This window comes from Pelodiscus sinensis, chromosome 25 (genome assembly GCF_049634645.1).
Source record: "Pelodiscus sinensis isolate JC-2024 chromosome 25, ASM4963464v1, whole genome shotgun sequence".
Classification (NCBI taxonomy): Eukaryota; Metazoa; Chordata; order Testudines; family Trionychidae; genus Pelodiscus; species Pelodiscus sinensis.
Window position 1 is genome coordinate 12,998,644 of NC_134735.1, and position 19,266 is coordinate 13,017,909.

Consider the following 19,266-nt stretch of genomic DNA (forward strand, 5'->3'; position numbering starts at 1 on the left):
GCTCCTTCCCTCCTGGAAAGCGCTGTGCTTGGAAGGTGGGTGCAGCGGGCGCGGAAAGGAAAGGAAGGCTGTGCGGGCCTGAGAAGCTGAAGCGCTTGGAAGGCCAAGGGCTGCCGTGGCTGAGGGCGTGGCATGTGAGGAAAGGGGAGGGCAGGAAGGAAGGGTTGTGAGAGGAGGGAGAAGGTGGTGAGGAGGGCAAGTGTGGGAAGAGGGGAGGTGAGTAGCGCCCCCAAGGCCTCGTGGTCAGAGCAAGGGTGGTAGAAGTAGGAGAGGGCTGTGGGCGCGTGCAGCCCAGGGGTGTTGGAAGGCCAAGTGAGGAAGCGGAAGCGGGGCTGTTGCTCGGGGCGGCTGTGGGGTGCAGAGGCCATAGGTAGTGCGGCAGAGCATGCTGGCGCAAGAGGCCCTGCTCCTTTCCTCGTTAGTATAGTGGTGAGTATCCCCGCCTGTCACGCGGGAGACCGGGGTTCGATTCCCCGACGGGGAGAGCGCCACCCTCCCCTTTTTGCCCGGAGGCAGAGAGATGCCGCCTGCCCCGCACGGCAAGCAGCACTCCCGCCCCGGCAGGGTGATTCTTACCCGCAGAGAGACAAGGAGCCTGCAAAGCCACCGGCTCCGGCTTGCCCTTGCCGTAGCCTGACGGCAAGACACGCCCGTGGAGCGCACGCTGCAGAGCGACAAAGGGGCAGACTGTGGCCGAGGGCACGAGGAGCATGAGGGTGGCGACGGAGAGAGAAAAGCGGAGCGGCAGCAGGCCGGTCTCCGGTCTTCTTCTCCTTTGGGAATGGTGTGGAGTGTGAGAGTCCCAGGGAGACTTGAGAAGTATCCCCCGGCCTAGGTGAGGGAGGCGGCCTTTGTGCGAGCGCAGAGCTGAGCCTTCACGGCTCAGGTGCGGCTGAGCTTGCGTCCCGGCCGTGGTCGTATAGTGGTTAGTACTCTGTGCTGTGGCCGCAGCAACCTCGGTTCGAATCCGAGTCACGGCATGGCTTTTTTAGTGAGGGATCTTCAGAGCGGCAGCCTGCTTGCGCCCGAGTGCACAGAGGGCCAGCAGCTGTCCCTGGCTTGGGCTTGGGCTTGGGAGTGGAGCGGACGGGTGGCAAGGAGAGCAGGGGGACTCCTTCCTTCCTTCCTTCCTGGGTGCCAGAGTCCATGAGCAGCTCCTTCCCTCCTGGAAAGCGCTGTGCTTGGAAGGTGGGTGCAGCGGGCGCGGAAAGGAAAGGAAGGCTGTGCGGGCCTGAGAAGCTGAAGCGCTTGGAAGGCCAAGGGCTGCCGTGGCTGAGGGCGTGGCATGTGAGGAAAGGGGAGGGCAGGAAGGAAGGGTTGTGAGAGGAGGGAGAAGGTGGTGAGGAGGGCAAGTGTGGGAAGAGGGGAGGTGAGTAGCGCCCCCAAGGCCTCGTGGTCAGAGCAAGGGTGGTAGAAGTAGGAGAGGGCTGTGGGCGCGTGCAGCCCAGGGGTGTTGGAAGGCCAAGTGAGGAAGCGGAAGCGGGGCTGTTGCTCGGGGCGGCTGTGGGGTGCAGAGGCCATAGGTAGTGCGGCAGAGCAGGCTGGCGCAAGAGGCCCTGCTCCTTTCCTCGTTAGTATAGTGGTGAGTATCCCCGCCTGTCACGCGGGAGACCGGGGTTCGATTCCCCGACGGGGAGAGCGCCACCCTCCCCTTTTTGCCCGGAGGCAGAGAGATGCCGCCTGCCCCGCACGGCAAGCAGCACTCCCGCCCCGGCAGGGTGATTCTTACCCGCAGAGAGACAAGGAGCCTGCAAAGCCACCGGCTCCGGCTTGCCCTTGCCGTAGCCTGACGGCAAGACACGCCCGTGGAGCGCACGCTGCAGAGCGACAAAGGGGCAGACTGTGGCCGAGGGCACGAGGAGCATGAGGGTGGCGACGGAGAGAGAAAAGCGGAGCGGCAGCAGGCCGGTCTCCGGTCTTCTTCTCCTTTGGGAATGGTGTGGAGTGTGAGAGTCCCAGGGAGACTTGAGAAGTATCCCCCGGCCTAGGTGAGGGAGGCGGCCTTTGTGCGAGCGCAGAGCTGAGCCTTCACGGCTCAGGTGCGGCTGAGCTTGCGTCCCGGCCGTGGTCGTATAGTGGTTAGTACTCTGTGCTGTGGCCGCAGCAACCTCGGTTCGAATCCGAGTCACGGCATGGCTTTTTTAGTGAGGGATCTTCAGAGCGGCAGCCTGCTTGCGCCCGAGTGCACAGAGGGCCAGCAGCTGTCCCTGGCTTGGGCTTGGGCTTGGGAGTGGAGCGGACGGGTGGCAAGGAGAGCAGGGGGACTCCTTCCTTCCTTCCTTCCTGGGTGCCAGAGTCCATGAGCAGCTCCTTCCCTCCTGGAAAGCGCTGTGCTTGGAAGGTGGGTGCAGCGGGCGCGGAAAGGAAAGGAAGGCTGTGCGGGCCTGAGAAGCTGAAGCGCTTGGAAGGCCAAGGGCTGCCGTGGCTGAGGGCGTGGCATGTGAGGAAAGGGGAGGGCAGGAAGGAAGGGTTGTGAGAGGAGGGAGAAGGTGGTGAGGAGGGCAAGTGTGGGAAGAGGGGAGGTGGGAGAGGAGGTGAGTAGCGCCCCCAAGGCCTCGTGGTCAGAGCAAGGGTGGTAGAAGTAGAAGAGGGCTGTGGGCGCGTGCAGCCCAGGGGTGTTGGAAGGCCAAGTGAGGAAGCGGAAGCGGGGCTGTTGCTCGGGGCGGCTGTGGGGTGCAGAGGCCATAGGTAGTGCGGCAGAGCAGGCTGGAGCAAGAGGCCCTGCTCCTTTCCTCGTTAGTATAGTGGTGAGTATCCCCGCCTGTCACGCGGGAGACCGGGGTTCGATTCCCCGACGGGGAGAGCGCCACCCTCCCCTTTTTGCCCGGAGGCAGAGAGATGCCGCCTGCCCCGCACGGCAAGCAGCACTCCCGCCCCGGCAGGGTGATTCTTACCCGCAGAGAGACAAGGAGCCTGCAAAGCCACCGGCTCCGGCTTGCCCTTGCCGTAGCCTGACGGCAAGACACGCCCGTGGAGCGCACGCTGCAGAGCGACAAAGGGGCAGACTGTGGCCGAGGGCACGAGGAGCATGAGGGTGGCGACGGAGAGAGAAAAGCGGAGCGGCAGCAGGCCGGTCTCCGGTCTTCTTCTCCTTTGGGAATGGTGTGGAGTGTGAGAGTCCCAGGGAGACTTGAGAAGTATCCCCCGGCCTAGGTGAGGGAGGCGGCCTTTGTGCGAGCGCAGAGCTGAGCCTTCACGGCTCAGGTGCGGCTGAGCTTGCGTCCCGGCCGTGGTCGTATAGTGGTTAGTACTCTGTGCTGTGGCCGCAGCAACCTCGGTTCGAATCCGAGTCACGGCATGGCTTTTTTAGTGAGGGATCTTCAGAGCGGCAGCCTGCTTGCGCCCGAGTGCACAGAGGGCCAGCAGCTGTCCCTGGCTTGGGCTTGGGCTTGGGAGTGGAGCGGACGGGTGGCAAGGCGAGCAGGGGGACTCCTTCCTTCCTTCCTTCCTGGGTGCCAGAGTCCATGAGCAGCTCCTTCCCTCCTGGAAAGCGCTGTGCTTGGAAGGTGGGTGCAGCGGGCGCGGAAAGGAAAGGAAGGCTGTGCGGGCCTGAGAAGCTGAAGCGCTTGGAAGGCCAAGGGCTGCCGTGGCTGAGGGCGTGGCATGTGAGGAAAGGGGAGGGCAGGAAGGAAGGGTTGTGAGAGGAGGGAGAAGGTGGTGAGGAGGGCAAGTGTGGGAAGAGGGGAGGTGAGTAGCGCCCCCAAGGCCTCGTGGTCAGAGCAAGGGTGGTAGAAGTAGGAGAGGGCTGTGGGCGCGTGCAGCCCAGGGGTGTTGGAAGGCCAAGTGAGGAAGCGGAAGCGGGGCTGTTGCTCGGGGCGGCTGTGGGGTGCAGAGGCCATAGGTAGTGCGGCAGAGCAGGCTGGCGCAAGAGGCCCTGCTCCTTTCCTCGTTAGTATAGTGGTGAGTATCCCCGCCTGTCACGCGGGAGACCGGGGTTCGATTCCCCGACGGGGAGAGCGCCACCCTCCCCTTTTTGCCCGGAGGCAGAGAGATGCCGCCTGCCCCGCACGGCAAGCAGCACTCCCGCCCCGGCAGGGTGATTCTTACCCGCAGAGAGACAAGGAGCCTGCAAAGCCACCGGCTCCGGCTTGCCCTTGCCGTAGCCTGACGGCAAGACACGCCCGTGGAGCGCACGCTGCAGAGCGACAAAGGGGCAGACTGTGGCCGAGGGCACGAGGAGCATGAGGGTGGCGACGGAGAGAGAAAAGCGGAGCGGCAGCAGGCCGGTCTCCGGTCTTCTTCTCCTTTGGGAATGGTGTGGAGTGTGAGAGTCCCAGGGAGACTTGAGAAGTATCCCCCGGCCTAGGTGAGGGAGGCGGCCTTTGTGCGAGCGCAGAGCTGAGCCTTCACGGCTCAGGTGCGGCTGAGCTTGCGTCCCGGCCGTGGTCGTATAGTGGTTAGTACTCTGTGCTGTGGCCGCAGCAACCTCGGTTCGAATCCGAGTCACGGCATGGCTTTTTTAGTGAGGGATCTTCAGAGCGGCAGCCTGCTTGCGCCCGAGTGCACAGAGGGCCAGCAGCTGTCCCTGGCTTGGGCTTGGGCTTGGGAGTGGAGCGGACGGGTGGCAAGGAGAGCAGGGGGACTCCTTCCTTCCTTCCTTCCTGGGTGCCAGAGTCCATGAGCAGCTCCTTCCCTCCTGGAAAGCGCTGTGCTTGGAAGGTGGGTGCAGCGGGCGCGGAAAGGAAAGGAAGGCTGTGCGGGCCTGAGAAGCTGAAGCGCTTGGAAGGCCAAGGGCTGCCGTGGCTGAGGGCGTGGCATGTGAGGAAAGGGGAGGGCAGGAAGGAAGGGTTGTGAGAGGAGGGAGAAGGTGGTGAGGAGGGCAAGTGTGGGAAGAGGGGAGGTGGGAGAGGAGGTGAGTAGCGCCCCCAAGGCCTCGTGGTCAGAGCAAGGGTGGTAGAAGTAGAAGAGGGCTGTGGGCGCGTGCAGCCCAGGGGTGTTGGAAGGCCAAGTGAGGAAGCGGAAGCGGGGCTGTTGCTCGGGGCGGCTGTGGGGTGCAGAGGCCATAGGTAGTGCGGCAGAGCAGGCTGGAGCAAGAGGCCCTGCTCCTTTCCTCGTTAGTATAGTGGTGAGTATCCCCGCCTGTCACGCGGGAGACCGGGGTTCGATTCCCCGACGGGGAGAGCGCCACCCTCCCCTTTTTGCCCGGAGGCAGAGAGATGCCGCCTGCCCCGCACGGCAAGCAGCACTCCCGCCCCGGCAGGGTGATTCTTACCCGCAGAGAGACAAGGAGCCTGCAAAGCCACCGGCTCCGGCTTGCCCTTGCCGTAGCCTGACGGCAAGACACGCCCGTGGAGCGCACGCTGCAGAGCGACAAAGGGGCAGACTGTGGCCGAGGGCACGAGGAGCATGAGGGTGGCGACGGAGAGAGAAAAGCGGAGCGGCAGCAGGCCGGTCTCCGGTCTTCTTCTCCTTTGGGAATGGTGTGGAGTGTGAGAGTCCCAGGGAGACTTGAGAAGTATCCCCCGGCCTAGGTGAGGGAGGCGGCCTTTGTGCGAGCGCAGAGCTGAGCCTTCACGGCTCAGGTGCGGCTGAGCTCGCGTCCCGGCCGTGGTCGTATAGTGGTTAGTACTCTGTGCTGTGGCCGCAGCAACCTCGGTTCGAATCCGAGTCACGGCATGGCTTTTTTAGTGAGGGATCTTCAGAGCGGCAGCCTGCTTGCGCCCGAGTGCACAGAGGGCCAGCAGCTGTCCCTGGCTTGGGCTTGGGCTTGGGAGTGGAGCGGACGGGTGGCAAGGCGAGCAGGGGGACTCCTTCCTTCCTTCCCGGGTGCCAGAGTCCATGAGCAGCTCCTTCCCTCCTGGAAAGCGCTGTGCTTGGAAGGTGGGTGCAGCGGGCGCGGAAAGGAAAGGAAGGCTGTGCGGGCCTGAGAAGCTGAAGCGCTTGGAAGGCCAAGGGCTGCCGTGGCTGAGGGCGTGGCATGTGAGGAAAGGGGAGGGCAGGAAGGAAGGGTTGTGAGAGGAGGGAGAAGGTGGTGAGGAGGGCAAGTGTGGGAAGAGGGGAGGTGAGTAGCGCCCCCAAGGCCTCGTGGTCAGAGCAAGGGTGGTAGAAGTAGGAGAGGGCTGTGGGCGCGTGCAGCCCAGGGGTGTTGGAAGGCCAAGTGAGGAAGCGGAAGCGGGGCTGTTGCTCGGGGCGGCTGTGGGGTGCAGAGGCCATAGGTAGTGCGGCAGAGCAGGCTGGCGCAAGAGGCCCTGCTCCTTTCCTCGTTAGTATAGTGGTGAGTATCCCCGCCTGTCACGCGGGAGACCGGGGTTCGATTCCCCGACGGGGAGAGCGCCACCCTCCCCTTTTTGCCCGGAGGCAGAGAGATGCCGCCTGCCCCGCACGGCAAGCAGCACTCCCGCCCCGGCAGGGTGATTCTTACCCGCAGAGAGACAAGGAGCCTGCAAAGCCACCGGCTCCGGCTTGCCCTTGCCGTAGCCTGACGGCAAGACACGCCCGTGGAGCGCACGCTGCAGAGCGACAAAGGGGCAGACTGTGGCCGAGGGCACGAGGAGCATGAGGGTGGCGACGGAGAGAGAAAAGCGGAGCGGCAGCAGGCCGGTCTCCGGTCTTCTTCTCCTTTGGGAATGGTGTGGAGTGTGAGAGTCCCAGGGAGACTTGAGAAGTATCCCCCGGCCTAGGTGAGGGAGGCGGCCTTTGTGCGAGCGCAGAGCTGAGCCTTCACGGCTCAGGTGCGGCTGAGCTTGCGTCCCGGCCGTGGTCGTATAGTGGTTAGTACTCTGTGCTGTGGCCGCAGCAACCTCGGTTCGAATCCGAGTCACGGCATGGCTTTTTTAGTGAGGGATCTTCAGAGCGGCAGCCTGCTTGCGCCCGAGTGCACAGAGGGCCAGCAGCTGTCCCTGGCTTGGGCTTGGGCTTGGGAGTGGAGCGGACGGGTGGCAAGGAGAGCAGGGGGACTCCTTCCTTCCTTCCTTCCTGGGTGCCAGAGTCCATGAGCAGCTCCTTCCCTCCTGGAAAGCGCTGTGCTTGGAAGGTGGGTGCAGCGGGCGCGGAAAGGAAAGGAAGGCTGTGCGGGCCTGAGAAGCTGAAGCGCTTGGAAGGCGAAGGGCTGCCGTGGCTGAGGGCGTGGCATGTGAGGAAAGGGGAGGGCAGGAAGGAAGGGTTGTGAGAGGAGGGAGAAGGTGGTGAGGAGGGCAAGTGTGGGAAGAGGGGAGGTGGGAGAGGAGGTGAGTAGCGCCCCCAAGGCCTCGTGGTCAGAGCAAGGGTGGTAGAAGTAGGAGAGGGCTGTGGGCGCGTGCAGCCCAGGGGTGTTGGAAGGCCAAGTGAGGAAGCGGAAGCGGGGCTGTTGCTCGGGGCGGCTGTGGGGTGCAGAGGCCATAGGTAGTGCGGCAGAGCAGGCTGGAGCAAGAGGCCCTGCTCCTTTCCTCGTTAGTATAGTGGTGAGTATCCCCGCCTGTCACGCGGGAGACCGGGGTTCGATTCCCCGACGGGGAGAGCACCACCCTCCCCTTTTTGCCCGGAGGCAGAGAGATGCCGCCTGCCCCGCACGGCAAGCAGCACTCCCGCCCCGGCAGGGTGATTCTTACCCGCAGAGAGACAAGGAGCCTGCAAAGCCACCGGCTCCGGCTTGCCCTTGCCGTAGCCTGACGGCAAGACACGCCCGTGGAGCGCACGCTGCAGAGCGACAAAGGGGCAGACTGTGGCCGAGGGCACGAGGAGCATGAGGGTGGCGACGGAGAGAGAAAAGCGGAGCGGCAGCAGGCCGGTCTCCGGTCTTCTTCTCCTTTGGGAATGGTGTGGAGTGTGAGAGTCCCAGGGAGACTTGAGAAGTATCCCCCGGCCTAGGTGAGGGAGGCGGCCTTTGTGCGAGCGCAGAGCTGAGCCTTCACGGCTCAGGTGCGGCTGAGCTTGCGTCCCGGCCGTGGTCGTATAGTGGTTAGTACTCTGTGCTGTGGCCGCAGCAACCTCGGTTCGAATCCGAGTCACGGCATGGCTTTTTTAGTGAGGGATCTTCAGAGCGGCAGCCTGCTTGCGCCCGAGTGCACAGAGGGCCAGCAGCTGTCCCTGGCTTGGGCTTGGGAGTGGAGCGGACGGGTGGCAAGGCGAGCAGGGGGACTCCTTCCTTCCTTCCTTCCTGGGTGCCAGAGTCCATGAGCAGCTCCTTCCCTCCTGGAAAGCGCTGTGCTTGGAAGGTGGGTGCAGCGGGCGCGGAAAGGAAAGGAAGGCTGTGCGGGCCTGAGAAGCTGAAGCGCTTGGAAGGCCAAGGGCTGCCGTGGCTGAGGGCGTGGCATGTGAGGAAAGGGGAGGGCAGGAAGGAAGGGTTGTGAGAGGAGGGAGAAGGTGGTGAGGAGGGCAAGTGTGGGAAGAGGGGAGGTGAGTAGCGCCCCCAAGGCCTCGTGGTCAGAGCAAGGGTGGTAGAAGTAGGAGAGGGCTGTGGGCGCGTGCAGCCCAGGGGTGTTGGAAGGCCAAGTGAGGAAGCGGAAGCGGGGCTGTTGCTCGGGGCAGCTGTGGGGTGCAGAGGCCATAGGTAGTGCGGCAGAGCAGGCTGGAGCAAGAGGCCCTGCTCCTTTCCTCGTTAGTATAGTGGTGAGTATCCCCGCCTGTCACGCGGGAGACCGGGGTTCAATTCCCCGACGGGGAGAGCGCCACCCTCCCCTTTTTGCCCGGAGGCAGAGAGATGCCGCCTGCCCCGCACGGCAAGCAGCACTCCCGCCCCGGCAGGGTGATTCTTACCCGCAGAGAGACAAGGAGCCTGCAAAGCCACCGGCTCCGGCTTGCCCTTGCCGTAGCCTGACGGCAAGACACGCCCGTGGAGCGCACGCTGCAGAGCGACAAAGGGGCAGACTGTGGCCGAGGGCACGAGGAGCATGAGGGTGGCGACGGAGAGAGAAAAGCGGAGCGGCAGCAGGCCGGTCTCCGGTCTTCTTCTCCTTTGGGAATGGTGTGGAGTGTGAGAGTCCCAGGGAGACTTGAGAAGTATCCCCCGGCCTAGGTGAGGGAGGCGGCCTTTGTGCGAGCGCAGAGCTGAGCCTTCACGGCTCAGGTGCGGCTGAGCTTGCGTCCCGGCCGTGGTCGTATAGTGGTTAGTACTCTGTGCTGTGGCCGCAGCAACCTCGGTTTGAATCCGAGTCACGGCATGGCTTTTTTAGTGAGGGATCTTCAGAGCGGCAGCCTGCTTGCGCCCGAGTGCACAGAGGGCCAGCAGCTGTCCCTGGCTTGGGCTTGGGCTTGGGAGTGGAGCGGACGGGTGGCAAGGCGAGCAGGGGGACTCCTTCCTTCCTTCCTTCCTGGGTGCCAGAGTCCATGAGCAGCTCCTTCCCTCCTGGAAAGCGCTGTGCTTGGAAGGTGGGTGCAGCGGGCGCGGAAAGGAAAGGAAGGCTGTGCGGGCCTGAGAAGCTGAAGCGCTTGGAAGGCCAAGGGCTGCCGTGGCTGAGGGCGTGGCATGTGAGGAAAGGGGAGGGCAGGAAGGAAGGGTTGTGAGAGGAGGGAGAAGGTGGTGAGGAGGGCAAGTGTGGGAAGAGGGGAGGTGAGTAGCGCCCCCAAGGCCTCGTGGTCAGAGCAAGGGTGGTAGAAGTAGGAGAGGGCTGTGGGCGCGTGCAGCCCAGGGGTGTTGGAAGGCCAAGTGAGGAAGCGGAAGCGGGGCTGTTGCTCGGGGCGGCTGTGGGGTGCAGAGGCCATAGGTAGTGTGGCAGAGCAAGCTGGAGCAAGAGGCCCTGCTCCTTTCCTCGTTAGTATAGTGGTGAGTATCCCCGCCTGTCACGCGGGAGACCGGGGTTCGATTCCCCGACGGGGAGAGCGCCACCCTCCCCTTTTTGCCCGGAGGCAGAGAGATGCCGCCTGCCCCGCACGGCAAGCAGCACTCCCGCCCCGGCAGGGTGATTCTTACCCGCAGAGAGACAAGGAGCCTGCAAAGCCACCGGCTCCGGCTTGCCCTTGCCGTAGCCTGACGGCAAGACACGCCCGTGGAGCGCACGCTGCAGAGCGACAAAGGGGCAGACTGTGGCCGAGGGCACGAGGAGCATGAGGGTGGCGACGGAGAGAGAAAAGCGGAGCGGCAGCAGGCCGGTCTCCGGTCTTCTTCTCCTTTGGGAATGGTGTGGAGTGTGAGAGTCCCAGGGAGACTTGAGAAGTATCCCCCGGCCTAGGTGAGGGAGGCGGCCTTTGTGCGAGCGCAGAGCTGAGCCTTCACGGCTCAGGTGCGGCTGAGCTCGCGTCCCGGCCGTGGTCGTATAGTGGTTAGTACTCTGTGCTGTGGCCGCAGCAACCTCGGTTCGAATCCGAGTCACGGCATGGCTTTTTTAGTGAGGGATCTTCAGAGCGGCAGCCTGCTTGCGCCCGAGTGCACAGAGGGCCAGCAGCTGTCCCTGGCTTGGGCTTGGGCTTGGGAGTGGAGCGGACGGGTGGCAAGGCGAGCAGGGGGACTCCTTCCTTCCTTCCTTCCTGGGTGCCAGAGTCCATGAGCAGCTCCTTCCCTCCTGGAAAGCGCTGTGCTTGGAAGGTGGGTGCAGCGGGCGCGGAAAGGAAAGGAAGGCTGTGCGGGCCTGAGAAGCTGAAGCGCTTGGAAGGCCAAGGGCTGCCGTGGCTGAGGGCGTGGCATGTGAGGAAAGGGGAGGGCAGGAAGGAAGGGTTGTGAGAGGAGGGAGAAGGTGGTGAGGAGGGCAAGTGTGGGAAGAGGGGAGGTGGGAGAGGAGGTGAGTAGCGCCCCCAAGGCCTCGTGGTCAGAGCAAGGGTGGTAGAAGTAGGAGAGGGCTGTGGGCGCGTGCAGCCCAGGGGTGTTGGAAGGCCAAGTGAGGAAGCGGAAGCGGGGCTGTTGCTCGGGGCGGCTGTGGGGTGCAGAGGCCATAGGTAGTGCGGCAGAGCAGGCTGGAGCAAGAGGCCCTGCTCCTTTCCTCGTTAGTATAGTGGTGAGTATCCCCGCCTGTCACGCGGGAGACCGGGGTTCGATTCCCCGACGGGGAGAGCGCCACCCTCCCCTTTTTGCCCGGAGGCAGAGAGATGCCGCCTGCCCCGCACGGCAAGCAGCACTGCCGCCCCGGCAGGGTGATTCTTACCCGCAGAGAGACAAGGAGCCTGCAAAGCCACCGGCTCCGGCTTGCCCTTGCCGTAGCCTGACGGCAAGACACGCCCGTGGAGCGCACGCTGCAGAGCGACAAAGGGGCAGACTGTGGCCGAGGGCACGAGGAGCATGAGGGTGGCGACGGAGAGAGAAAAGCGGAGCGGCAGCAGGTCGGTCTCCGGTCTTCTTCTCCTTTGGGAATGGTGTGGAGTGTGAGAGTCCCAGGGAGACTTGAGAAGTATCCCCCGGCCTAGGTGAGGGAGGCGGCCTTTGTGCGAGCGCAGAGCTGAGCCTTCACGGCTCAGGTGCGGCTGAGCTTGCGTCCCGGCCGTGGTCGTATAGTGGTTAGTACTCTGTGCTGTGGCCGCAGCAACCTCGGTTCGAATCCGAGTCACGGCATGGCTTTTTTAGTGAGGGATCTTCAGAGCGGCAGCCTGCTTGCGCCCGAGTGCACAGAGGGCCAGCAGCTGTCCCTGGCTTGGGCTTGGGCTTGGGAGTGGAGCGGACGGGTGGCAAGGCGAGCAGGGGGACTCCTTCCTTCCTTCCTTCCTGGGTGCCAGAGTCCATGAGCAGCTCCTTCCCTCCTGGAAAGCGCTGTGCTTGGAAGGTGGGTGCAGCGGGCGCGGAAAGGAAAGGAAGGCTGTGCGGGCCTGAGAAGCTGAAGCGCTTGGAAGGCCAAGGGCTGCCGTGGCTGAGGGCGTGGCATGTGAGGAAAGGGGAGGGCAGGAAGGAAGGGTTGTGAGAGGAGGGAGAAGGTGGTGAGGAGGGCAAGTGTGGGAAGAGGGGAGGTGGGAGAGGAGGTGAGTAGCGCCCCCAAGGCCTCGTGGTCAGAGCAAGGGTGGTAGAAGTAGGAGAGGGCTGTGGGCGCGTGCAGCCCAGGGGTGTTGGAAGGCCAAGTGAGGAAGCGGAAGCGGGGCTGTTGCTCGGGGCGGCTGTGGGGTGCAGAGGCCATAGGTAGTGCGGCAGAGCAGGCTGGAGCAAGAGGCCCTGCTCCTTTCCTCGTTAGTATAGTGGTGAGTATCCCCGCCTGTCACGCGGGAGACCGGGGTTCGATTCCCCGATGGGGAGAGCGCCACCCTCCCCTTTTTGCCCGGAGGCAGAGAGATGCCGCCTGCCCCGCACGGCAAGCAGCACTCCCGCCCCGGCAGGGTGATTCTTACCCGCAGAGAGACAAGGAGCCTGCAAAGCCACCGGCTCCGGCTTGCCCTTGCCATAGCCTGACGGCAAGACACGCCCGTGGAGCGCACGCTGCAGAGCGACAAAGGGGCAGACTGTGGCCGAGGGCACGAGGAGCATGAGGGTGGCGACGGAGAGAGAAAAGCGGAGCGGCAGCAGGCCGGTCTCCGGTCTTCTTCTCCTTTGGGAATGGTGTGGAGTGTGAGAGTCCCAGGGAGACTTGAGAAGTATCCCCCGGCCTAGGTGAGGGAGGCGGCCTTTGTGCGAGCGCAGAGCTGAGCCTTCACGGCTCAGGTGCGGCTGAGCTTGCGTCCCGGCCGTGGTCGTATAGTGGTTAGTACTCTGTGCTGTGGCCGCAGCAACCTCGGTTCGAATCCGAGTCACGGCATGGCTTTTTTAGTGAGGGATCTTCAGAGCGGCAGCCTGCTTGCGCCCGAGTGCACAGAGGGCCAGCAGCTGTCCCTGGCTTGGGCTTGGGCTTGGGAGTGGAGCGGACGGGTGGCAAGGCGAGCAGGGGGACTCCTTCCTTCCTTCCTTCCTGGGTGCCAGAGTCCATGAGCAGCTCCTTCCCTCCTGGAAAGCGCTGTGCTTGGAAGGTGGGTGCAGCGGGCGCGGAAAGGAAAGGAAGGCTGTGCGGGCCTGAGAAGCTGAAGCGCTTGGAAGGCCAAGGGCTGCCGTGGCTGAGGGCGTGGCATGTGAGGAAAGGGGAGGGCAGGAAGGAAGGGTTGTGAGAGGAGGGAGAAGGTGGTGAGGAGGGCAAGTGTGGGAAGAGGGGAGGTGGGAGAGGAGGTGAGTAGCGCCCCCAAGGCCTCGTGGTCAGAGCAAGGGTGGTAGAAGTAGGAGAGGGCTGTGGGCGCGTGCAGCCCAGGGGTGTTGGAAGGCCAAGTGAGGAAGCGGAAGCGGGGCTGTTGCTCGGGGCGGCTGTGGGGTGCAGAGGCCATAGGTAGTGCGGCAGAGCAGGCTGGCGCAAGAGGCCCTGCTCCTTTCCTCGTTAGTATAGTGGTGAGTATCCCCGCCTGTCACGCGGGAGACCGGGGTTCGATTCCCCGACAGGGAGAGCGCCACCCTCCCCTTTTTGCCCGGAGGCAGAGAGATGCCGCCTGCCCCGCACGGCAAGCAGCACTCCCGCCCCGGCAGGGTGATTCTTACCCGCAGAGAGACAAGGAGCCTGCAAAGCCACCGGCTCCGGCTTGCCCTTGCCGTAGCCTGACGGCAAGACACGCCCGTGGAGCGCACGCTGCAGAGCGACAAAGGGGCAGACTGTGGCCGAGGGCACGAGGAGCATGAGGGTGGCGACGGAGAGAGAAAAGCGGAGCGGCAGCAGGCCGGTCTCCGGTCTTCTTCTCCTTTGGGAATGGTGTGGAGTGTGAGAGTCCCAGGGAGACTTGAGAAGTATCCCCCGGCCTAGGTGAGGGAGGCGGCCTTTGTGTGAGCGCAGAGCTGAGCCTTCACGGCTCAGGTGCGGCTGAGCTTGCGTCCCGGCCGTGGTCGTATAGTGGTTAGTACTCTGTGCTGTGGCCGCAGCAACCTCGGTTCGAATCCGAGTCACGGCATGGCTTTTTTAGTGAGGGATCTTCAGAGCGGCAGCCTGCTTGCGCCCGAGTGCACAGAGGGCCAGCAGCTGTCCCTGGCTTGGGCTTGGGCTTGGGAGTGGAGCGGACGGGTGGCAAGGCGAGCAGGGGGACTCCTTCCTTCCTTCCTTCCTGGGTGCCAGAGTCCATGAGCAGCTCCTTCCCTCCTGGAAAGCGCTGTGCTTGGAAGGTGGGTGCAGCGGGCGCGGAAAGGAAAGGAAGGCTGTGCGGGCCTGAGAAGCTGAAGCGCTTGGAAGGCCAAGGGCTGCCGTGGCTGAGGGCGTGGCATGTGAGGAAAGGGGAGGGCAGGAAGGAAGGGTTGTGAGAGGAGGGAGAAGGTGGTGAGGAGGGCAAGTGTGGGAAGAGGGGAGGTGAGTAGCGCCCCCAAGGCCTCGTGGTCAGAGCAAGGGTGGTAGAAGTAGGAGAGGGCTGTGGGCGCGTGCAGCCCAGGGGTGTTGGAAGGCCAAGTGAGGAAGCGGAAGCGGGGCTGTTGCTCGGGGCGGCTGTGGGGTGCAGAGGCCATAGGTAGTGCGGCAGAGCAGGCTGGAGCAAGGGGCCCTGCTCCTTTCCTCGTTAGTATAGTGGTGAGTATCCCCGCCTGTCACGCGGGAGACCGGGGTTCGATTCCCCGATGGGGAGAGCGCCACCCTCCCCTTTTTGCCCGGAGGCAGAGAGATGCCGCCTGCCCCGCACGGCAAGCAGCACTCCCGCCCCGGCAGGGTGATTCTTACCCGCAGAGAGACAAGGAGCCTGCAAAGCCACCGGCTCCGGCTTGCCCTTGCCGTAGCCTGACGGCAAGACACGCCCGTGGAGCGCACGCTGCAGAGCGACAAAGGGGCAGACTGTGGCCGAGGGCACGAGGAGCATGAGGGTGGCGACGGAGAGAGAAAAGCGGAGCGGCAGCAGGCCGGTCTCCGGTCTTCTTCTCCTTTGGGAATGGTGTGGAGTGTGAGAGTCCCAGGGAGACTTGAGAAGTATCCCCCGGCCTAGGTGAGGGAGGCGGCCTTTGTGCGAGCGCAGAGCTGAGCCTTCACGGCTCAGGTGCGGCTGAGCTTGCGTCCCGGCCGTGGTCGTATAGTGGTTAGTACTCTGTGCTGTGGCCGCAGCAACCTCGGTTCGAATCCGAGTCACGGCATGGCTTTTTTAGTGAGGGATCTTCAGAGCGGCAGCCTGCTTGCGCCCGAGTGCACAGAGGGCCAGCAGCTGTCCCTGGCTTGGGCTTGGGCTTGGGAGTGGAGCGGACGGGTGGCAAGGCGAGCAGGGGGACTCCTTCCTTCCTTCCTTCCTGGGTGCCAGAGTCCATGAGCAGCTCCTTCCCTCCTGGAAAGCGCTGTGCTTGGAAGGTGGGTGCAGCGGGCGCGGAAAGGAAAGGAAGGCTGTGCGGGCCTGAGAAGCTGAAGCGCTTGGAAGGCCAAGGGCTGCCGTGGCTGAGGGCGTGGCATGTGAGGAAAGGGGAGGGCAGGAAGGAAGGGTTGTGAGAGGAGGGAGAAGGTGGTGAGGAGGGCAAGTGTGGGAAGAGGGGAGGTGGGAGAGGAGGTGAGTAGCGCCCCCAAGGCCTCGTGGTCAGAGCAAGGGTGGTAGAAGTAGGAGAGGGCTGTGGGCGCGTGCAGCCCAGGGGTGTTGGAAGGCCAAGTGAGGAAGCGGAAGCGGGGCTGTTGCTCGGGGCGGCTGTGGGGTGCAGAGGCCATAGGTAGTGCGGCAGAGCAGGCTGGCGCAAGAGGCCCTGCTCCTTTCCTCGTTAGTATAGTGGTGAGTATCCCCGCCTGTCACGCGGGAGACCGGGGTTCGATTCCCCGACAGGGAGAGCGCCACCCTCCCCTTTTTGCCCGGAGGCAGAGAGATGCCGCCTGCCCCGCACGGCAAGCAGCACTCCCGCCCCGGCAGGGTGATTCTTACCCGCAGAGAGACAAGGAGCCTGCAAAGCCACCGGCTCCGGCTTGCCCTTGCCGTAGCCTGACGGCAAGACACGCCCGTGGAGCGCACGCTGCAGAGCGACAAAGGGGCAGACTGTGGCCGAGGGCACGAGGAGCATGAGGGTGGCGACGGAGAGAGAAAAGCGGAGCGGCAGCAGGCCGGTCTCCGGTCTTCTTCTCCTTTGGGAATGGTGTGGAGTGTGAGAGTCCCAGGGAGACTTGAGAAGTATCCCCCGGCCTAGGTGAGGGAGGCGGCCTTTGTGCGAGCGCAGAGCTGAGCCTTCACGGCTCAGGTGCGGCTGAGCTTGCGTCCCGGCCGTGGTCGTATAGTGGTTAGTACTCTGTGCTGTGGCCGCAGCAACCTTGGTTCGAATCCGAGTCACGGCATGGCTTTTTTAGTGAGGGATCTTCAGAGCGGCAGCCTGCTTGCGCCCGAGTGCACAGAGGGCCAGCAGCTGTCCCTGGCTTGGGCTTGGGCTTGGGAGTGGAGCGGACGGGTGGCAAGGCGAGCAGGGGGACTCCTTCCTTCCTTCCTTCCTGGGTGCCAGAGTCCATGAGCAGCTCCTTCCCTCCTGGAAAGCGCTGTGCTTGGAAGGTGGGTGCAGCGGGCGCGGAAAGGAAAGGAAGGCTGTGCGGGCCTGAGAAGCTGAAGCGCTTGGAAGGCCAAGGGCTGCCGTGGCTGAGGGCGTGGCATGTGAGGAAAGGGGAGGGCAGGAAGGAAGGGTTGTGAGAGGAGGGAGAAGGTGGTGAGGAGGGCAAGTGTGGGAAGAGGGGAGGTGAGTAGCGCCCCCAAGGCCTCGTGGTCAGAGCAAGGGTGGTAGAAGTAGGAGAGGGCTGTGGGCGCGTGCAGCCCAGGGGTGTTGGAAGGCCAAGTGAGGAAGCGGAAGCGGGGCTGTTGCTCGGGGCGGCTGTGGGGTGCAGAGGCCATAGGTAGTGCGGCAGAGCAGGCTGGAGCAAGAGGCCCTGCTCCTTTCCTCGTTAGTATAGTGGTGAGTATCCCCGCCTGTCACGCGGGAGACCGGGGTTCGATTCCCCGATGGGGAGAGCGCCACCCTCCCCTTTTTGCCCGGAGGCAGAGAGATGCCGCCTGCCCCGCACGGCAAGCAGCACTCCCGCCCCGGCAGGGTGATTCTTACCCGCAGAGAGACAAGGAGCCTGCAAAGCCACCGGCTCCGGCTTGCCCTTGCCATAGCCTGACGGCAAGACACGCCCGTGGAGCGCACGCTGCAGAGCGACAAAGGGGCAGACTGTGGCCGAGGGCACGAGGAGCATGAGGGTGGCGACGGAGAGAGAAAAGCGGAGCGGCAGCAGGCCGGTCTCCGGTCTTCTTCTCCTTTGGGAATGGTGTGGAGTGTGAGAGTCCCAGGGAGACTTGAGAAGTATCCCCCGGCCTAGGTGAGGGAGGCGGCCTTTGTGCGAGCGCAGAGCTGAGCCTTCACGGCTCAGGTGCGGCTGAGCTTGCGTCCCGGCCGTGGTCGTATAGTGGTTAGTACTCTGTGCTGTGGCCGCAGCAACCTCGGTTCGAATCCGAGTCACGGCATGGCTTTTTTAGTGAGGGATCTTCAGAGCGGCAGCCTGCTTGCGCCCGAGTGCACAGAGGGCCAGCAGCTGTCCCTGGCTTGGGCTTGGGCTTGGGAGTGGAGCGGACGGGTGGCAAGGCGAGCAGGGGGACTCCTTCCTTCCTTCCTTCCTGGGTGCCAGAGTCCATGAGCAGCTCCTTCCCTCCTGGAAAGCGCTGTGCTTGGAAGGTGGGTGCAGCGGGCGCGGAAAGGAAAGGAAGGCTGTGCGGGCCTGAGAAGCTGAAGCGCTTGGAAGGCCAAGGGCTGCCGTGGCTGAGGGCGTGGCATGTGAGGAAAGGGGAGGGCAGGAAGGAAGGGTTGTGAGAGGAGGGAGAAGGTGGTGAGGAGGGCAAGTGTGGGAAGAGGGGAGGTGAGTAGCGCCCCCAAGGCCTCGTGGTCAGAGCAAGGGTGGTAGAAGTAGGAGAGGGCTGTGGGCGCGTGCAGCCCAGGGGTGTTGGAAGGCCAAGTGAGGAAGCGGAAGCGGGGCTGTTGCTCGGGGCGGCTGTGGGGTGCAGAGGCCATAGGTAGTGTGGCAGAGCAGGCTGGAGCAAGAGGCCCTGCTCCTTTCCTCGTTAGTATAGTGGTGAGTATCCCCGCCTGTCACGCGGGAGACCGGGGTTCGATTCCCCGACGGGGAGAGCGCCACCCTCCCCTTTTTGCCCGGAGGCAGAGAGATGCCGCCTGCCCCGCACGGCAAGCAGCACTCCCGCCCCGGCAGGGTGATTCTTACCCGCAGAGAGACAAGGAGCCTGCAAAGCCACCAGCTCCGGCTTGCCCTTGCCGTAGCCTGACGGCAAGACACGCCCGTGGAGCGCACGCTGCAGAGCGACAAAGGGGCAGACTGTGGCCGAGGGCACGAGGAGCATGAGGGTGGCGACGGAGAGAGAAAAGCGGAGCGGCAGCAGGTCGGTCTCCGGTCTTCTTCTCCTTTGGGAATGGTGTGGAGTGTGAGAGTCCCAGGGAGACTTGAGAAGTATCCCCCGGCCTAGGTGAGGGAGGCGGCCTTTGTGCGAGCGCAGAGCTGAGCCTTCACGGCTCAGGTGCGGCTGAGCTTGCGTCCCGGCCGTGGTCGTATAGTGGTTAGTACTCTGTGCTGTGGCCGCAGCAACCTCGGTTCGAATCCAAGTCACGGCATGGCTTTTTTAGTGAGGGATCTTCAGAGCGGCAGCCTGCTTGCGCCCGAGTGCACAGAGGGCCAGCAGCTGTCCCTGGCTTGGGCTTGGGCTTGGGAGTGGAGCGGACGGGTGGCAAGGCGAGCAGGGGGACTCCTTCCTTCCTTCCTTCCTGGGTGCCAGAGTCCATGAGCAGCTCCTTCCCTCCTGGAAAGCGCTGTGCTTGGAAGGTGGGTGCAGCGGGCGCGGAAAGGAAAGGAAGGCTGTGCGGGCCTGAGAAGCTGAAGCGCTTGGAAGGCCAAGGGCTGCCGTGGCTGAGGGCGTGGCATGTGAGGAAAGGGGAGGGCAGGAAGGAAGGGTTGTGAGAGGAGGGAGAAGGTGGTGAGGAGGGCAAGTGTGGGAAGAGGGGAGGTGGGAGAGGAGGTGAGTAGCGCCCCCAAGGCCTCGTGGTCAGAGCAAGGGTGGTAGAAGTAGGAGAGGGCTGTGGGCGCGTGCAGCCCAGGGGTGTTGGAAGGCCAAGTGAGGAAGCGGAAGCGGGGCTGTTGCTCGGGGCGGCTGTGGGGTGCAGAGGCCATAGGTAGTGCGGCAGAGCAGGCTGGCGCAAGAGGCCCTGCTCCTTTCCTCGTTAGTATAGTGGTGAGTATCCCCGCCTGTCACGCGGGAGACCGGGGTTCGATTCCCCGACAGGGAGAGCGCCACCCTCCCCTTTTTGCCCGGAGGCAGAGAGATGCCGCCTGCCCCGCACGGCAAGCAGCACTCCCGCCCCGGCAGGGTGATTCTTACCCGCAGAGAGACAAGGAGCCTGCAAAGCCACCGGCTCCGGCTTGCCCTTGCCGTAGCCTGACGGCAAGACACGCCCGTGGAGCGCACGCTGCAGAGCGACAAAGGGGCAGACTGTGGCCGAGGGCACGAGGAGCATGAGGGTGGCGACGGAGAGAG

At 64.2% G+C, this 19,266-nt stretch overlaps 31 non-coding genes across 31 annotated transcripts; all 31 read left to right on the forward strand.

Moving 5' to 3' along the window:
• Positions 1 to 412: 412 nt before the first annotated feature.
• On the forward strand, positions 413 to 484 carry TRNAD-GUC (transfer RNA aspartic acid (anticodon GUC)). Its single transcript has one exon. It is a non-coding gene; the product is annotated as a tRNA-Asp (tRNA).
• A 424-nt stretch (positions 485 to 908) lies between these two features.
• TRNAH-GUG (transfer RNA histidin (anticodon GUG)) lies at positions 909 to 980 on the forward strand. The gene has a single exon. It is a non-coding gene; the product is annotated as a tRNA-His (tRNA).
• Positions 981 to 1,565: 585 nt separating this feature from the next.
• TRNAD-GUC (transfer RNA aspartic acid (anticodon GUC)) lies at positions 1,566 to 1,637 on the forward strand. The gene has a single exon. It is a non-coding gene; the product is annotated as a tRNA-Asp (tRNA).
• A 424-nt stretch (positions 1,638 to 2,061) lies between these two features.
• Positions 2,062 to 2,133, forward strand: TRNAH-GUG (transfer RNA histidin (anticodon GUG)). The gene has a single exon. It is a non-coding gene; the product is annotated as a tRNA-His (tRNA).
• Positions 2,134 to 2,730: 597 nt separating this feature from the next.
• Positions 2,731 to 2,802, forward strand: TRNAD-GUC (transfer RNA aspartic acid (anticodon GUC)). The gene has a single exon. It is a non-coding gene; the product is annotated as a tRNA-Asp (tRNA).
• A 424-nt stretch (positions 2,803 to 3,226) lies between these two features.
• TRNAH-GUG (transfer RNA histidin (anticodon GUG)) lies at positions 3,227 to 3,298 on the forward strand. The gene has a single exon. It is a non-coding gene; the product is annotated as a tRNA-His (tRNA).
• Positions 3,299 to 3,883: 585 nt separating this feature from the next.
• TRNAD-GUC (transfer RNA aspartic acid (anticodon GUC)) lies at positions 3,884 to 3,955 on the forward strand. The gene has a single exon. It is a non-coding gene; the product is annotated as a tRNA-Asp (tRNA).
• Positions 3,956 to 4,379: 424 nt separating this feature from the next.
• TRNAH-GUG (transfer RNA histidin (anticodon GUG)) lies at positions 4,380 to 4,451 on the forward strand. The gene has a single exon. It is a non-coding gene; the product is annotated as a tRNA-His (tRNA).
• Positions 4,452 to 5,048: 597 nt separating this feature from the next.
• TRNAD-GUC (transfer RNA aspartic acid (anticodon GUC)) lies at positions 5,049 to 5,120 on the forward strand. Its single transcript has one exon. It is a non-coding gene; the product is annotated as a tRNA-Asp (tRNA).
• Positions 5,121 to 5,544: 424 nt separating this feature from the next.
• TRNAH-GUG (transfer RNA histidin (anticodon GUG)) lies at positions 5,545 to 5,616 on the forward strand. Its single transcript has one exon. It is a non-coding gene; the product is annotated as a tRNA-His (tRNA).
• Positions 5,617 to 6,197: 581 nt separating this feature from the next.
• TRNAD-GUC (transfer RNA aspartic acid (anticodon GUC)) lies at positions 6,198 to 6,269 on the forward strand. The gene has a single exon. It is a non-coding gene; the product is annotated as a tRNA-Asp (tRNA).
• Positions 6,270 to 6,693: 424 nt separating this feature from the next.
• Positions 6,694 to 6,765, forward strand: TRNAH-GUG (transfer RNA histidin (anticodon GUG)). The gene has a single exon. It is a non-coding gene; the product is annotated as a tRNA-His (tRNA).
• Positions 6,766 to 7,362: 597 nt separating this feature from the next.
• On the forward strand, positions 7,363 to 7,434 carry TRNAD-GUC (transfer RNA aspartic acid (anticodon GUC)). The gene has a single exon. It is a non-coding gene; the product is annotated as a tRNA-Asp (tRNA).
• Positions 7,435 to 7,858: 424 nt separating this feature from the next.
• On the forward strand, positions 7,859 to 7,930 carry TRNAH-GUG (transfer RNA histidin (anticodon GUG)). The gene has a single exon. It is a non-coding gene; the product is annotated as a tRNA-His (tRNA).
• Positions 7,931 to 8,509: 579 nt separating this feature from the next.
• Positions 8,510 to 8,581, forward strand: TRNAD-GUC (transfer RNA aspartic acid (anticodon GUC)). The gene has a single exon. It is a non-coding gene; the product is annotated as a tRNA-Asp (tRNA).
• A 1,081-nt stretch (positions 8,582 to 9,662) lies between these two features.
• On the forward strand, positions 9,663 to 9,734 carry TRNAD-GUC (transfer RNA aspartic acid (anticodon GUC)). Its single transcript has one exon. It is a non-coding gene; the product is annotated as a tRNA-Asp (tRNA).
• Positions 9,735 to 10,158: 424 nt separating this feature from the next.
• TRNAH-GUG (transfer RNA histidin (anticodon GUG)) lies at positions 10,159 to 10,230 on the forward strand. Its single transcript has one exon. It is a non-coding gene; the product is annotated as a tRNA-His (tRNA).
• A 597-nt stretch (positions 10,231 to 10,827) lies between these two features.
• Positions 10,828 to 10,899, forward strand: TRNAD-GUC (transfer RNA aspartic acid (anticodon GUC)). The gene has a single exon. It is a non-coding gene; the product is annotated as a tRNA-Asp (tRNA).
• Positions 10,900 to 11,323: 424 nt separating this feature from the next.
• Positions 11,324 to 11,395, forward strand: TRNAH-GUG (transfer RNA histidin (anticodon GUG)). Its single transcript has one exon. It is a non-coding gene; the product is annotated as a tRNA-His (tRNA).
• Positions 11,396 to 11,992: 597 nt separating this feature from the next.
• On the forward strand, positions 11,993 to 12,064 carry TRNAD-GUC (transfer RNA aspartic acid (anticodon GUC)). The gene has a single exon. It is a non-coding gene; the product is annotated as a tRNA-Asp (tRNA).
• A 424-nt stretch (positions 12,065 to 12,488) lies between these two features.
• On the forward strand, positions 12,489 to 12,560 carry TRNAH-GUG (transfer RNA histidin (anticodon GUG)). The gene has a single exon. It is a non-coding gene; the product is annotated as a tRNA-His (tRNA).
• A 597-nt stretch (positions 12,561 to 13,157) lies between these two features.
• Positions 13,158 to 13,229, forward strand: TRNAD-GUC (transfer RNA aspartic acid (anticodon GUC)). Its single transcript has one exon. It is a non-coding gene; the product is annotated as a tRNA-Asp (tRNA).
• A 424-nt stretch (positions 13,230 to 13,653) lies between these two features.
• On the forward strand, positions 13,654 to 13,725 carry TRNAH-GUG (transfer RNA histidin (anticodon GUG)). Its single transcript has one exon. It is a non-coding gene; the product is annotated as a tRNA-His (tRNA).
• Positions 13,726 to 14,310: 585 nt separating this feature from the next.
• TRNAD-GUC (transfer RNA aspartic acid (anticodon GUC)) lies at positions 14,311 to 14,382 on the forward strand. Its single transcript has one exon. It is a non-coding gene; the product is annotated as a tRNA-Asp (tRNA).
• A 424-nt stretch (positions 14,383 to 14,806) lies between these two features.
• On the forward strand, positions 14,807 to 14,878 carry TRNAH-GUG (transfer RNA histidin (anticodon GUG)). Its single transcript has one exon. It is a non-coding gene; the product is annotated as a tRNA-His (tRNA).
• A 597-nt stretch (positions 14,879 to 15,475) lies between these two features.
• TRNAD-GUC (transfer RNA aspartic acid (anticodon GUC)) lies at positions 15,476 to 15,547 on the forward strand. Its single transcript has one exon. It is a non-coding gene; the product is annotated as a tRNA-Asp (tRNA).
• Positions 15,548 to 15,971: 424 nt separating this feature from the next.
• Positions 15,972 to 16,043, forward strand: TRNAH-GUG (transfer RNA histidin (anticodon GUG)). The gene has a single exon. It is a non-coding gene; the product is annotated as a tRNA-His (tRNA).
• A 585-nt stretch (positions 16,044 to 16,628) lies between these two features.
• On the forward strand, positions 16,629 to 16,700 carry TRNAD-GUC (transfer RNA aspartic acid (anticodon GUC)). The gene has a single exon. It is a non-coding gene; the product is annotated as a tRNA-Asp (tRNA).
• A 424-nt stretch (positions 16,701 to 17,124) lies between these two features.
• TRNAH-GUG (transfer RNA histidin (anticodon GUG)) lies at positions 17,125 to 17,196 on the forward strand. The gene has a single exon. It is a non-coding gene; the product is annotated as a tRNA-His (tRNA).
• A 585-nt stretch (positions 17,197 to 17,781) lies between these two features.
• On the forward strand, positions 17,782 to 17,853 carry TRNAD-GUC (transfer RNA aspartic acid (anticodon GUC)). The gene has a single exon. It is a non-coding gene; the product is annotated as a tRNA-Asp (tRNA).
• A 1,093-nt stretch (positions 17,854 to 18,946) lies between these two features.
• Positions 18,947 to 19,018, forward strand: TRNAD-GUC (transfer RNA aspartic acid (anticodon GUC)). Its single transcript has one exon. It is a non-coding gene; the product is annotated as a tRNA-Asp (tRNA).
• The last annotated feature ends 248 nt before the right edge of the window (positions 19,019 to 19,266 follow it).